A 14,065-nucleotide genomic window follows, 5' to 3' on the forward strand; every position below is an offset into this window, starting at 1 on the left:
GCAAGACATCCTGGAGATCTTTCCATGTCAGTACACAGGGAAGCTCCTCATTATTTTTCACAGCAGCATAATTCTCCATCATGCATATGTACCATTATTTTAAAAGTCAGTGCTCTGGATACTTACTTTCCAGTCTTATGCTATTACAATCAACAACCTCATATATCATTTCATATGTAAGTAAGTATATTATAGGAAAAATTCCCAAAAGTGGGGTTGCTGGATCAAAGTATAAATGGATTGTGTGATTTTGATAACCACTAAGGGTTGCAACATTCAGCTCTCCTATCATCCCTGTGAGAGAGCAGCCTGTTTTCCCACATCTTCCTATTTAGCGTATATGGCCAAATGTTTCAATGTTCGTCAAACTGGGTAAAAAATAGGATGTCAGTGTAGTTCTAATTTGCCTTCTCTTGTTACAACGGATGCCAAGCATCCTATTGTATGTTTAAAGTCTATTGTACTTTTTTTCCAGTGGACTCTCTGCTCTCCAGTCCTCTGCCTTTTTTTCTATTGGGCTGCTGAACTCCTGTTATAAAACAAACATACCAGGCTTTCTTCCACAAGTCTTGGCGTCCAGCCACAAACAGATTCACAACCATTCTCCAACCACTTCCAGAGCACCTGGGACAGAAAGTGCGGGCTCCCACGGCTCCTGAACCACGCTTGCTCACTTGAGTCCCACATGAGAGAAGTGTGTGTCACTTCTGTGCAGAAACTCTAACAGCTTGAGGGCAAGCCTTTTAGTTTTTTACCATGTCCCACCGAAGCTTCAATCAGGATGGCACCTCCGTCAACCCAGGTCTCTGAGGACTACACAGACAAAACTTCACTGAAGACCCACGAAGTACTTGAAGCATGAGCAGCAGCTAACTTTTGAATTATGTCACTGAGATTTTGTAGTTGTTGGTTATTGCGGGATCATTTAACTATCCTGAATGATAACCCTAATTGCTAGTGAGGAAGAAGAACAACAAAGGACTCATATAGTGCTGGAAGGAGTCTAAGCTAGTACAACAACTGTGGAGAAAAGTTTGGAAAGGTTAGTCAAATTGACAATATGCATACCCTTCAACTCATGTACACACAGATAAAGATAAAAAAATTTTACTGCAGTGTTATTTTAAGAAAAAAAAACTACAAATAACCTCAAGGCCCACTAACAGGAAATGGATGAATGTATTTTGGTAGATTCATTTATTAGAATTACTGTAGAGCAGCTAAAATAAGCTTAAGCTGTCTCAAAATGTTAAATTTCAAAAACAAAATTTATAGTCTAAAAAAATCACATAAGGAGATATACAGCATGATTCCATTATATAAAATTTAAATAATATACTGTGGATACATAATATATGTACTAAAAGTATAACAACATGCTTGAGCACAAAAACATCAAGTTCAGGGAAGTGTTTACTTCTGGGAAAGGAAGAGTTGGAAACAGGAACAGTGAAGGTTATGTGGAATGTTTCATTTCTTATAAAAAATATAAATCATGCTATTATTTCCAAATAATGGGTGGTGGATACCTGGATGTTTATTGTATTATCTTCTTCTTTTCTGTCTTCTTGAAACATTTAATCTTTAATAAGCAAATACAGACAAGCAAAAATGAAAATAAGCATCTATAATTCTAACTTTCCTGGCCCACCCTGGAATTAACCTCTACTAACATATTGGTGTCAATCTGTCCAATATTTTTCTGTGTCTTTGTGTATCTACCTAAATGGATAGGAGGACCAGGGCAGCAGGTTCAGATAACTGCAGCAAGGACAGTGCAGAGTTTAGCAGGGTAGGTTATCTGGACCTCATCTTACTCATTTAGAGGATGTAGTTTTGCTAAGTTAAATATTTACTAAAAGGAAAAACATTTCATTATTTTAAGAATTTGCATTAATTCATTTCCCATCACTTATTTTGGATTGCTCAGACTATTTAAACACTTTCCCTCTCAATTTTTCAGAAATATTAGAGATTTCTAAATGCTCACAGAACCTACAGAATAAATATACAAAAGCATGGCTTTAATAGGCAATTCTGGTAGTGATGAAGGGCAGCAAATTTAAACTTTGAAAGTGGTGTTCCTGTTCACTTTCTGCTTTTTTTCTCACTTGCTTTCTAGGATTCCTTGTTTTATAGCTATAATTTCTCCTTTTCCACTGTTTCCTTCTACAAACAATATGTATATGTACACTTGGTAAGGGAGGCTAAGCATAAAGCTTAACTTTTCATCTAATTTAAGCTACAATTTCCTTGCACTTTAAGTGCCATCTTATGGCAGCACTCTGATGTCAAAATCTATGCTTTCCTGATTTTAAAAAAATGCTCCTGAACACACTTCTAGCTGAGGTTTACAGTACTAGTCATTTAAACATAGCATGTCACAGAGCAATATGGTTCTCAACCCATCCGCACAATAGAATCAGCTGGTTACCTTTAAAAAAATACAAACTCTAGGCCCCACTAAAACCTGTCAGAAAACCTTTTACAATGATTTGTTGGCCATAGTTGGATGTCACTTAACAAATACTCAGTTCTACTGCTTACTGGGAAAGAAGACAGCTTTCTTCCCTGAGTATATATGGCTATGTTATCATATGACTGTTAATGGTTAGACATGAATGCATTTCAGAGATCACCTCAAGTATTTGTTCTTAATGTGAAATAATTGACAGTTACCTACATTTCGTACTGAAGCTTTACTTTCTCTTAATTTTATTTTTGAAATTCTCATAATTTTAATGGCCAGTAGCTTCTGGTCAACTTTTTTCTTCAGTTTGGGAAAATGTATTAACTAGACAAACAGAGGGTCTAAAACAATCAACAGCTGTACCCACCACTCAAAATGAACAAGTATAAACACTGTCATGTTTGTTTTAAATATTTTACACATGTCATAACCTATATATCTACATAATGTTACTAATAGATTATAAGAGTTGGCTGGAGAATCAAGATCAGCAAACAAATTAAAAGACCTCACTGTTAAACTGTGACAATACCATAAGTGCAATATAATTCAGAAGAGAGAGATCCACGGATTCACTGAGGAGGTGGGACCTGAGCAGGGACTTGAAGACAGAAATGTTGATGGGTAACAAAATAAAAGGAAAGTATTGTAGGTTGAGAACAATGTGAACCAAGGTCAAAAAGTGGGAATAAGCACTATTTATTTATTTCTAAAAGTGTTCTGATACTAATACCTAATATTTTTGAGCACTTATTGTATACTATATGTCAGGCACCATTTTAAGTGCCTTCCATGTATATATCACCTCATTTAACACAGCAATACTGTAATCAAGAGCACAATGCTTAGATCATTCTTTTCTGTTACCTTCAGACAAGTTGTCATGGGCGGGGTGGGTCTCAGTTTCTCCAACGGTAGAAAAAGCAAATAATACTGTCCTGTGCATGGATATATGCATATGGGTAAATACAGAAAGACACTAGGTAGAAAATGATATATCTGTTAGGAAAAATTGGTAAGTAAATGTTAACTCAGTGTTTAATTTTCTTGAGGAACGGCCAGTCTGCTTTTCAAAGTGGCTGCACCATTTTACATTCTCACCAGCAGTTAGTGAGGGTTCCAATTTCATCATATTCTTGGGAATATGTTATTAGGAAGCTTTTTGGTTTTAGTCATTCTACTGGGTGTGACATATCTCATTGTGGTTTTGATATGCATTTTCCTGATGGCTAATCATGTTGAGCATCTTTACAAGTGCTATTGACCATTTATATGTCTTCCTTGGAGAAATGTCGATTCACATCCTTTACCGTTTAAAAGCAGAGTTGTCTTTTTTAATGCTGTAAGAGTTTTTCCTATGCTCTGGATTAAGTCCCTTATAAGACATATGATTTTTGAACATTTTCTCCCATTCTGTAGGCAGTCTCATCACTTTCTAGATTGTATCTGTTGAAGCACAAATGTTTTCAGTTTTAGTGAGATCTTTTTTTCCCTTTTATTTATTTACTTTTTATTGCTTCTGTTTTTAGTATCAGATCTAAGTATCTACTGCCAAATCCAAGGTCGGGAAGATTTACCTTTATGTTTTATTCTTAAAGTTTTATAGTTTTGGCTATTACATATAAGTCTCTGATCAATTTTTTGTACATGGTGTAATGTAAAGGTCCAACTTCATTCTTTTGCATAAGGCTATCCAGTTGTCCTAGCACCATTTATAGAAAAGACATTCCCCACTGAGTGGTCTTGGCACATTTGTTGAAAATCAGTTGACCATAGATACATAGGCTTATTTCTGGATTCGCAGTTTGTTCTATTGATCTATTTGTCTATCCTTATGCTAGGACTACACTGTCTTGTCTACTGTAGCTTTGTAATAAGTACTACAAAGTGTGAATCTTCTTTGTTCTTTTTCAAAATTGTTTTGGCTGTTCTGGATCCCTTGGCTATTTGAATTTTAGGATCATCTTGTCGATTTCTACAAAGATGCCTGCTAGGATTCTGATACAAATCTATGTATCAAGTTGAAGAGTACTGCCAACTTAATAATATTGAATCTTCTGATCTATGAACATGAGATGTCCTTCCATTTATTTCAGCCTTTTAAAATTTCTTTCAGTGATATATTTTTAAGAATATATATTATACATTTCTTTTTTAAGTAGAGTATTTTTATGTTATTGTAGAGGAAACTGTTAATTGCATTTTCACATTTTTCATTGTTAGCATATTGAAATATATTGATTTTTGTATATTGATCTTGTATCCTGAAATCTTAACTGAATTGAGTTATAAGTTCTAATAGGTTTTTAGTGGATTTCTTAAGATTTCCCATATATAAAACAACATGTCATATGTGAATATAGTTTTACTTCTTTTCCAATTTGGATGCATTTAATTTCATCTTCTGGCATGGGAAACTGAAAACCACAAATTAAAAAATTTAAATATTGTGATATCTGAATTCAACAAAGTTGCAGAACTTTGTTGTTAATACACAGAAATCTGTTCCTTTCCTATACACTAACGATGAACTAACAGAAAGAGAAATCAGGAAAACAATTCCATTCACAATTGCATCAAAAAGAATAAAATACCTAGGAATAAACCTAAACCAAGGAAGTGAAAGACCTATACACTGAAAACTACAAGACACTCTTAAGAGAAATTAAAGAGGACACTAACAAATGGAAATTCATCCCATGCTCTTGGCTAGGAAGAATTAAAATTGTCAAAATGGCCATCCTGCCCAAAGCAATCTACAGATTCAATGCAATGCTTATCAAAATACCAACAGCATTCTTCACCAAACTGAAACAAATAGTTTTAAAATTCATATGGAATCACAAGAGAACCCAAATAGCCAAAGCAATCCTGAGAAGGAAGAATAAAGCAGGGGGGACTCACTACCCAACTTCAAGCTCTACTACAAAGCCACAGTAATCAAGACAATTTGGTACTGGCACAAGAACAGAGCCACAGACCAGTGGAACACAATATAGAGTTTAGATATTAACCCAAACATATATGGTCAATTAATATATGATAAAAGGAGCCATGGACATACAATGGGGAAATGACAGTCTCTTCAACAGATGGTGCTGGCAAAACTGGACAACTATATGTAAGAGAATGAAACTGGATCATTGTCTAACCCCATATACAAAAGTAAATCTGAAATGGATCAAAGATCTGAATGTAAGCCATGAAATCACAAAACTCTTAGATGAAAACATAGGCAAAAATTTCTTGGACATAAACAAGAGTGACTTCTTCATGAACATATCTTCCTGGGAAAGGGAAACAAAAGCAAAAATGAACAAGTGGGACTACATCAAACTGAAAAGCTTCTGTACAGCAAAGGACACCATCAATAGAACAAAAAGGCATCCTACAGTATGGGAGAATATATTCATAAATGACAGATCCAAAAAAGGGTTGACATCCAAAATATATAAAGAGCTCATGCACCTCAACAAACAAAAAGCAAATAATCCAATCAAAAAATGGTCAGAGGAGCTGAACAGAGAGTTCTCCAAAGAAGAAATTCAGATGGCTAACAGACACATGAAAAGATGCTCCACATCACTAGTCATCAGAGAAATGCAAATTAAAACCACAATGAGATATCACCTCACACCAGTAAGGATCGCCACCATCCAAAAGACAAACAAAAACAAATGTTGGCAAGGTTGTGGAGAAAGGGGAACCCTCCTACACTGCTGGTGGGAATGTAAATTAGTTCAACCATTGTAGAAAGCAATATGTAGACTCCTCAAAAAACAAATAGAAATACCATTTGACCCAGGAATTCCACTTTTAGGAATTTACCCTAAGAATGCAGCAGCCCAGTTTGAAAAAGACATATGCACCCCTATGTTTATCGCAGCACTATTTACAATAGCCAAGAAATGGAAGTAACCTAAGTGCCCATCACTAGATGAATGGATAAAGATGTACATATACACAATGGAATATTATTCAGCCATAAGAAGAAAATAAATCCTACCATTTGCAGCAACATGGAAGGAGCTAGAGGGTATTATGCTCAGTGAAATAAGCCAGGTGGAGAAAGACAAGTATCAAATGACTTCACTCATCTGTGGAGTATAAGAACAAAGAAAATACTGAAGGAACAAAACAACAGCAGAATCACAGAACCCAAGAATGGACTAACAGTTACCAAAGGGAAAGGGACTGGGGAGGATGGGTGGGGAGGGATAAGGGCGGGGAAAAAGAAAGGGGGCATTACAATTAGCATGCATAATGTGGGGGGGGGCAGGGCACAGGGAAGTCTGTAGAGCATAGAGAGAACAGGTAGTGATTCTACAACATCTTATGCTGATGGACAGTGACTGCAATCAGGTATGTGGCGGGAACTTGGTGATGGGGGGAGTCTAGTAAACATAATGTTCCTCATCTAACTGTAGATTAATGACACCAAAAATATTAAAATATTGGAGTAATAATGTCATATATGTGCAGAAATAAACTATGATGATGTGATGAGAGTGACTTGGGTAGCCACCTTAGATTGGGTTCATAGGAAATGTCTCCTGTGAGGAAATGACATGTAAACAAATCTGAATTATAAGACAGTGACTTCTAGACAGTGGGGACAGCTAATGTGAAATGAAAAGTGGGAAAGAGGTTACTTATTGGAGTAACAGCTAGGCTAATGTGACTGGAATTTAGTAAGCAAGAAGGAAAAAAGTCTGAGAGGCAACCGGGAGCTAGGCATGTAAGACTTTGTCAACCTGTGCAATGGTGGTTGGATTTATTCTCAGTTTGAAATGGTGGTACTTGGGTGTTAAGCAGGGGAGTGATGTGATCTGATTCACACTTCAGTATCACTATAATTGCTTCGTGGGTAACAGAGGTTGGAGTGGAAGTTGTGGAAGCACTTAGGCTTTTGTAGTCCTTCATGTAAAAGATGCTAATGATTTGGAGTGGTGGTAATGGAGATGGAGAGAAGCAAATGGATGTAGGGTATGCATGGGGTTGGCTAATGAACTGGATGTGGCTAGTGAAGGAAAGAGAGGAATAAGGAATAATTTCTAGATATTTGGTTTGTCTAATTGGGTTGAAAATAGTGCCATTTACTGTTCTAGGGAAGACTGGGCTTGGACAAGAAGGCAGTTGGCAGGGGCAGTGTTAGAAAGATATATGATAATTGTTTTGATTTGTGTGAAGTTGGAGACACCTACTAGAATTCCAAGTACCAATGTCACATAGGCAGTTGGATAAAGACTAGAAGTAGAGCAAGCGAGCTGGGTCACTTGTTTCCAGCCTAAAAGAGTTGCCAGTGAGGCAGGAATTACTCCAGGAGACAATGTTTCAGATAATCCAAGGTAAAATTTTTCCAAGAAGAGGCGGAGCCAAGATGGCAGCATGAGTAGAGCAGCGGAAATCTCCTCCCAAAACTATACATATTTTTGAAAATACAACAAATACAACTATTCCTAAAAGACCGGAAGACACAGGACAACAGCCAGACTACATCTACACCTGCAAGAACCCAGCACCTCACGAAGGGGGTAAGATACAAGCCGTGGCCCAGCGGTACCTGAGCGCCCCTCACCCCAGCTCCTGGTGGGAGGAGAGGAGTCAGAGTGGGGAGGGAGAGGGAACCCAGGACTGCTAAATACCCAGCCCTAGCCATCTGCACCGGAGCACAGACAGACAGTGTGTGGGGTGCTAGGTACTAGGGAAATGGGACAGTAAGACCTGTGAGCAGTCCCCACACTGGCGCCCCTGGGACAAAAGAAAAGCGAGTGCCCTTTGAAAGTCTTAAAGGGACAGGGGCCTCACAGCTGGATGGAAGCGCCCTGGCACAATCAGCCCAGTAACTGGGAAACCCGGGGAACTCCAGGCGCCCCAACCCCCTGGGTGTCAGTGCAGCTCAGAGGCCCCTCACGGTGATAAACAGCCTCCTGCCGGTTCCCCTCCGGCACGACTCCACCATAGCGGCAGTGGCCACACACACAGCAACCGGCAGAACTTCTTCCACAGCGGCTGGGCAAGAACCAGTCACCCAGGCTGTGTGCAGCTGCCCAGCACAAGCCGCTAGGGGTCACTATTCTCCCAGGAGAGGAAGGCCACAACTAGCAAGAAGGGACGTTCTTCCAGCAGACACATGCACCAGCTCCCCACAACTACCTCTATCGCCATGAAAAGGCAGAAGAATTTAATCCAGACCAGACTAACAGAGACAAGCCCTGAGAAGGAGTTTGGGGAAATAGACCTAACCAATCTTCCTGAAAAAGAACACAAAATAAAGGTCATAACCATGCTGATGGAGCTGCAGAGAAAAATGCAAGAGCTAAGGGATGAAGTCCGGAAGATTACAGAAATGAAACAATCTCAGGAAGGACGTAAGAGCAGACTGGATGAGGTAAAAGAGGCCGTTAATGGAATAGAATCAGAGAATAGGAACAGAGAGAAGTTGACACAGAGAGACATAAAAGGATCTCCAGGAAAGAAAAATATTAAGAGAACTGTGTGACCAATCCAAAAGGAATAATATCCATGTTATAGGGGTACAAGAAGAAGAAGAAGAGAGAGAAAAAGGGATAGAAAGTGTCTTTGAAGAAATAATTGCTGAAAACTTCCCCAAACTGGGGGAGGAAATAATTGCTCAGACCACGGAAGTACACAGAACTAACAACAGTAGGGAACCAAGGAGGACAACACCAAGACACATAATAAATAAAATGGCAAAGATCAAGGAAAAGGACAGTTTTAAAGGCAGCTAAAGAGAGGAAAAAGGTCACCTACAAAGGAAAACCCATCAGGCTATCATCAGACTTCTCAACAGAAACCTTACAGCCCAGAAGAGAATGGCATGATATATTTAATGCAATGAAACAGAAGGGCCTTGAACTAAGAATACTGTATCCAGCACAATTAACATTTAAATATGGAGGGATTAAACAATTCCCACACAAGCAGGAGTTGAGGGAATTTGCCTCCCACAAACCACCTCTACAGGGTATTTTACTGGGACTGCTCTAAATGGGAGCACTCCTAAGGCTAAACAGATGTCACCAGAGAAAATAACATCAGCAAAGAAAGCAGACCAACCAAATACTAACTAAAGGTAAAAAATAAAATCAACTACCCACAAAAGCAGTTAAAGGAAACACAAAAGAGCACAGAATAAAACACCCAACATATAAAGAATGGAGGGGGAGGAATAAGAAGGGAGAGAAGAAAAGAATCTCCAGACAGTGTTCATAACAGCTCAATAAGTGAGTTAAGTTAGACAGTAAGATACTAAAGAAGCTAACCTTAAACCTCTGGTAACCATGAATCTACAGCCTGCAATGGCAATAAGTACGTATCTTTCAATAATCACCCTAAATGTAAATGGACTGAATGCACCAATCAAAAGACACAGAATAACAGAATGGATAAAAAAGCAAGACCCATGTATACGCTGCTTACAAGAGACTCACCTCAAACCCAAAGACATGCACAGACTAAAAGTCAAGGGATGGAAAAAGATATTTCATGCTAACAGGGAGAAAAAAGCAGGTGCTGCAGTACTAGCATCAGACAAAATATACTTCAAAGAAAGGAACAAGAGATAAAGAAGGAGATTACATAATGATAAAGGGCTCAATCCAACAAGAGGATATAATCATTATAAACATATATGCACCCAAAACAGGAGCACTAGCATATGTGAAACAAATACTAACAGAACTAAAGGAGGAAATAGAATGCAATGCATTCATTCCAGGAGATTTCAACACACCACTTACTCCAAGGGATAGATCCACCAGACAGAAAATAAGGACATAGAGGCACTGAACAACACACTAGGACAGATGGACCTAACAGACATCTATAGAACTCTACATCCAAAAGCAACAGGTTACACATTCTTCTCAAGTGTACATGGAACATTTTCCAGAATAGACCACATACTAGGCCACAAAAAGAGCCTCGGTAAATTAAAAAAGATTGAAATCCTACCAACCAACTTTTCAGACCACAGAGGTATAAAACTAGAAATAAATTGTACAAAGAAAGCAAAAAGGCTCACAAACACATGGAGGCTTAACAACACACACCTAAATAGTCAATGACCAAATTAAAATGGAGATTCAGCAATATATGGAAATTAATGACAACAACAACACAAAGCCCCAACTTCTGTGGGACACAGGAAAAGCAGTCTTAAGAGGAAAGTATATAGCAATCCAGGCATTCTTAAAGAAGGAAGAACAAACCCAAATGAATAGTCTAATGTCACAATTATCGAAATTGGAAAAAGAAGAACAAATGAGGCCTAAGGTCAGCAGGAGGGACATAATAAAGATCAGAGAAGAAATAAATAAAATTGAGAAAAATAAAACAATAGAAAAAATCAATGAAACCTAGAGCTGGTTCTTTGAGAAAATAAATGAGACAGATAAGCCTCTAGCCAAATATATTAAGAGAAAAATAGAATCAACACACATCAACAGAATCAGAAACGAGAAAGAAAAAATCACAACAGACCCCATAGAAATGCAAAGAATTATTAGAGAATGCTATGAAGACCTATATGCTAACAAGCTGGATAACCTAGAAGAAATGGAAAACTTCCTAGAAAAATACAACCTTCCAAGACTGACCAAGGAAGAAAAACAAAAATTAAACAAACGAATTACCAGCAAAGAAATTGAAGCAGTAATCAAAACACTACCCAAGAATAAAACCCCCGGGCCAGACTGATGTACCTCGGAATTTTATCAGATATACAGAGAAGACATAATACCCATTATCCTTAAAGTCTTCCAAAAAATAGTAGAGGAGGGAATACTCCCAAACTCATTCTATGAAGCCAACATCACCCTAATACCAAACCCAGGCAAAGACTCCACCAAAAAAGAAAACTACAGACCAATATCCCTGATGAACATAGATGCAAAAATACTCAACAAAATATTAGCAAACCGAATTTAAAAATACATCAAGAGGATCATACACCATGACCAAGTTGGATTCATCCCAGGGATGCAAGGATGGTACAACATTCGAAAATCCATCAACATCATACACCACATCAACAAAAAGGACAAAAACCACATGATCATCTCCATAGATGCTGAAAAAGCATTTGACAAAATTCAACATCCATTCATGATAAAAACTCTCAACAGAATGGGTATAGAGGGCAAGTACCTCAACATAATAAAGGCCATATATGATAAACCCACAGCCAACATCATACTGAACAGCAAGAAGCTGAAAGCTTTTCCTCTGAGATCGGGAACAAGACAGGGATGCCCACTCTCCCCACTGTTATTTAACATAGTACTGGAGGTCCTAGCCATGGCAATTAGACAAAACAAATACAAGGAATCCAGATTGGTAAAGAAGAAGTTAAACTGTCACTATTTGCAGATGACATGATATTGTACACAGAAAAACCTAAAGACTCCATTCCAAAACTACTAGAACTGATATCGGAATTTAGCAAAGCTGCGGGACACAAAATTAACACACAGAAATCTGTGGCTTTCCTATACACTAACAATGAACCAACAGAAAGAGAAATCCGGAAAAGAATTCCATTCACAATTGCATCAAAAAGAATAAAATACCTAGGAATAAACCTCACCAAAGAAGTGAAAGACCTATACCCTGAAAACTATAAGACACTCTTAAAAGAAATTAAAGAGGACAGTAACAAATAGAAACTCATCCCATGCTCTTGGCTAGGAAGAATTAATATCATCAAAATGACCATCCTGCCCAAAGGAATCTACAGATTTGATGCAATCCCTATCAAATTATCAACAGCATTCTTCAAAGAACTGGAACAAATAGTTCAAAAATTCATATGGAACCACCAAAGACCCCAAATAGCCAAAGCAATCCTGAGAAGGAATAAAGTGGGGGGTGGGAATCTCGCTCCCCAACTTCAAGCTCTACTACAAAGCCACAGTAATCAAGACAATTTGGTACTCGCACAAGAACAGAGCCACAAGAGACTCCAGGCATTAACCCAAACATATATGGTCAATTAATACATGATAAAGGAGCCATGGACATACAATGGGGAAATGACAGCCTCTTCAACAGCTGGTGTTGTCAAAACTGGAGAGCTACATATAAGAGAATGATACTGGATCACTGTCTAACCCCATACACAAAAGTAAATTCGAAATGGATCAAAGACTTGAATGTAAGTCATGAAACCATAAAACTCTTAGATAAAAACATAGGCAAAAATCTCTTGGACATAAACATGAGCGACTTCTTCATGAACATATCTCCCCGGGTTAGGGAAACAAAAGCAAAAATGAACAAGTGGGACTACATCAAGCTGAATAGCTTCTGTACAGCAAAGGACACCATCAATAGAACAAAAAGGTACCCTACAGTATGGGAGAATATATTCATAAATGACAGATTCGATAAAGGGTTGACATCCAAAATATATAAAGAGTTCACACACCTCAACAAACAAAAAGCAAATAATTCAATTAAAAAATGGGCGGAGGAGCTGAAAAGACAGCTCTCCACAGAAGAAATTCCAATGGCCAACGGACACATGAAAAGATGCTCCACATCATTAGTTATCAGAGAAATGAAATTAAAACCACAATGAGATATCACCTCACACCAGTAAGGATCGCCACCATCCAAAAGACAAACAAAAACAAATGTTGGCAAGGATGTGGAGAAAGGGGAACCCTCCTACACTGCTGGTGGGAATGTAAATTAGTTCAACCACTGTGGAAAGCAGTATGGAGGTTCCTCAAAAAGCTCAAAATAGAAATACCATTTGACCCAGGAATTCCACTCCTAGGAATTTACCCTAAGAATGCAGCAGCCAAGTTTGAAAAAGACATATGCACCTCTATGTTTATTGCAGCACTATTTATAACAGCCAAGAAATGGAAGCAACCTAAGTGCCCTTCAGTAGATGAATGGATAAAGATGTACATATACACAATGGAATATTATTCAGCCATAAGAAGAAAACAAATCCTACCATTTGCAACAACATGGATGGAGCTAGAGGGTATTATGCTCAGTGAAATAAGCCAGGCAGAGAAAGACAAATACCAAATGATTTCACTCATATGTGGAGTATAAGAACAAAGAAAAACTGAAGGAACAAAACAGCAGCAGAATCACAGAACCCAGGAATGGACTAACAGTTACCAAAGAGAAAGGGACTGAGTAGAATGGGAGGGAAGGGAGGGTTAAGGGTGGGGAAAAAGAAAGAGGGTATTACAATTAGCATGTATAATATGGGGGGGGACTTGGGGAGGGTTGTGCAACACAGAGAAGACAAGTAGTGATTCTACAACATCTTATTATGCTGATGGACAGTGACTGCAATCAGGTATGTGGGAGGAACTTGGTGAAGTGGGGACCCTAGTAAACATAATGTTCTTCATGTAATTTAGATTAATGATAACAAAATAAAAATAAATAAACAAATTGTTCCAAGAAGGTGTTGGAACATGCTCATAGGCCCAGATTCCAATCCCAGTGTGTAGGACCTCACCTCCCTGAACTTTCTTCTCCACCTATAAAATGAAGATGACACCCAACTGGGGGGTTTACTGTGAGGCTGAAGGAGATAAGGCA

At 38.2% G+C, this 14,065-nt stretch overlaps 1 long non-coding RNA gene across 1 annotated transcript in view; it reads left to right on the plus strand.

Moving 5' to 3' along the window:
- LOC140849887 (uncharacterized) overlaps positions 1-1,020 on the plus strand; it is a 34,614-nt gene extending 33,594 nt beyond the window's left edge. The window contains exon 3 of the long non-coding RNA XR_012132238.1: positions 476-1,020. This is a non-coding gene — a long non-coding RNA (uncharacterized lncRNA). The remainder of the gene's footprint in view (positions 1-475) is intronic.
- Positions 1,021-14,065: the final 13,045 nt, after the last annotated feature.

The sequence above is a fragment of the Manis javanica genome, chromosome 1, assembly GCF_040802235.1.
Source record: "Manis javanica isolate MJ-LG chromosome 1, MJ_LKY, whole genome shotgun sequence".
Classification (NCBI taxonomy): domain Eukaryota; kingdom Metazoa; phylum Chordata; class Mammalia; order Pholidota; family Manidae; genus Manis; species Manis javanica.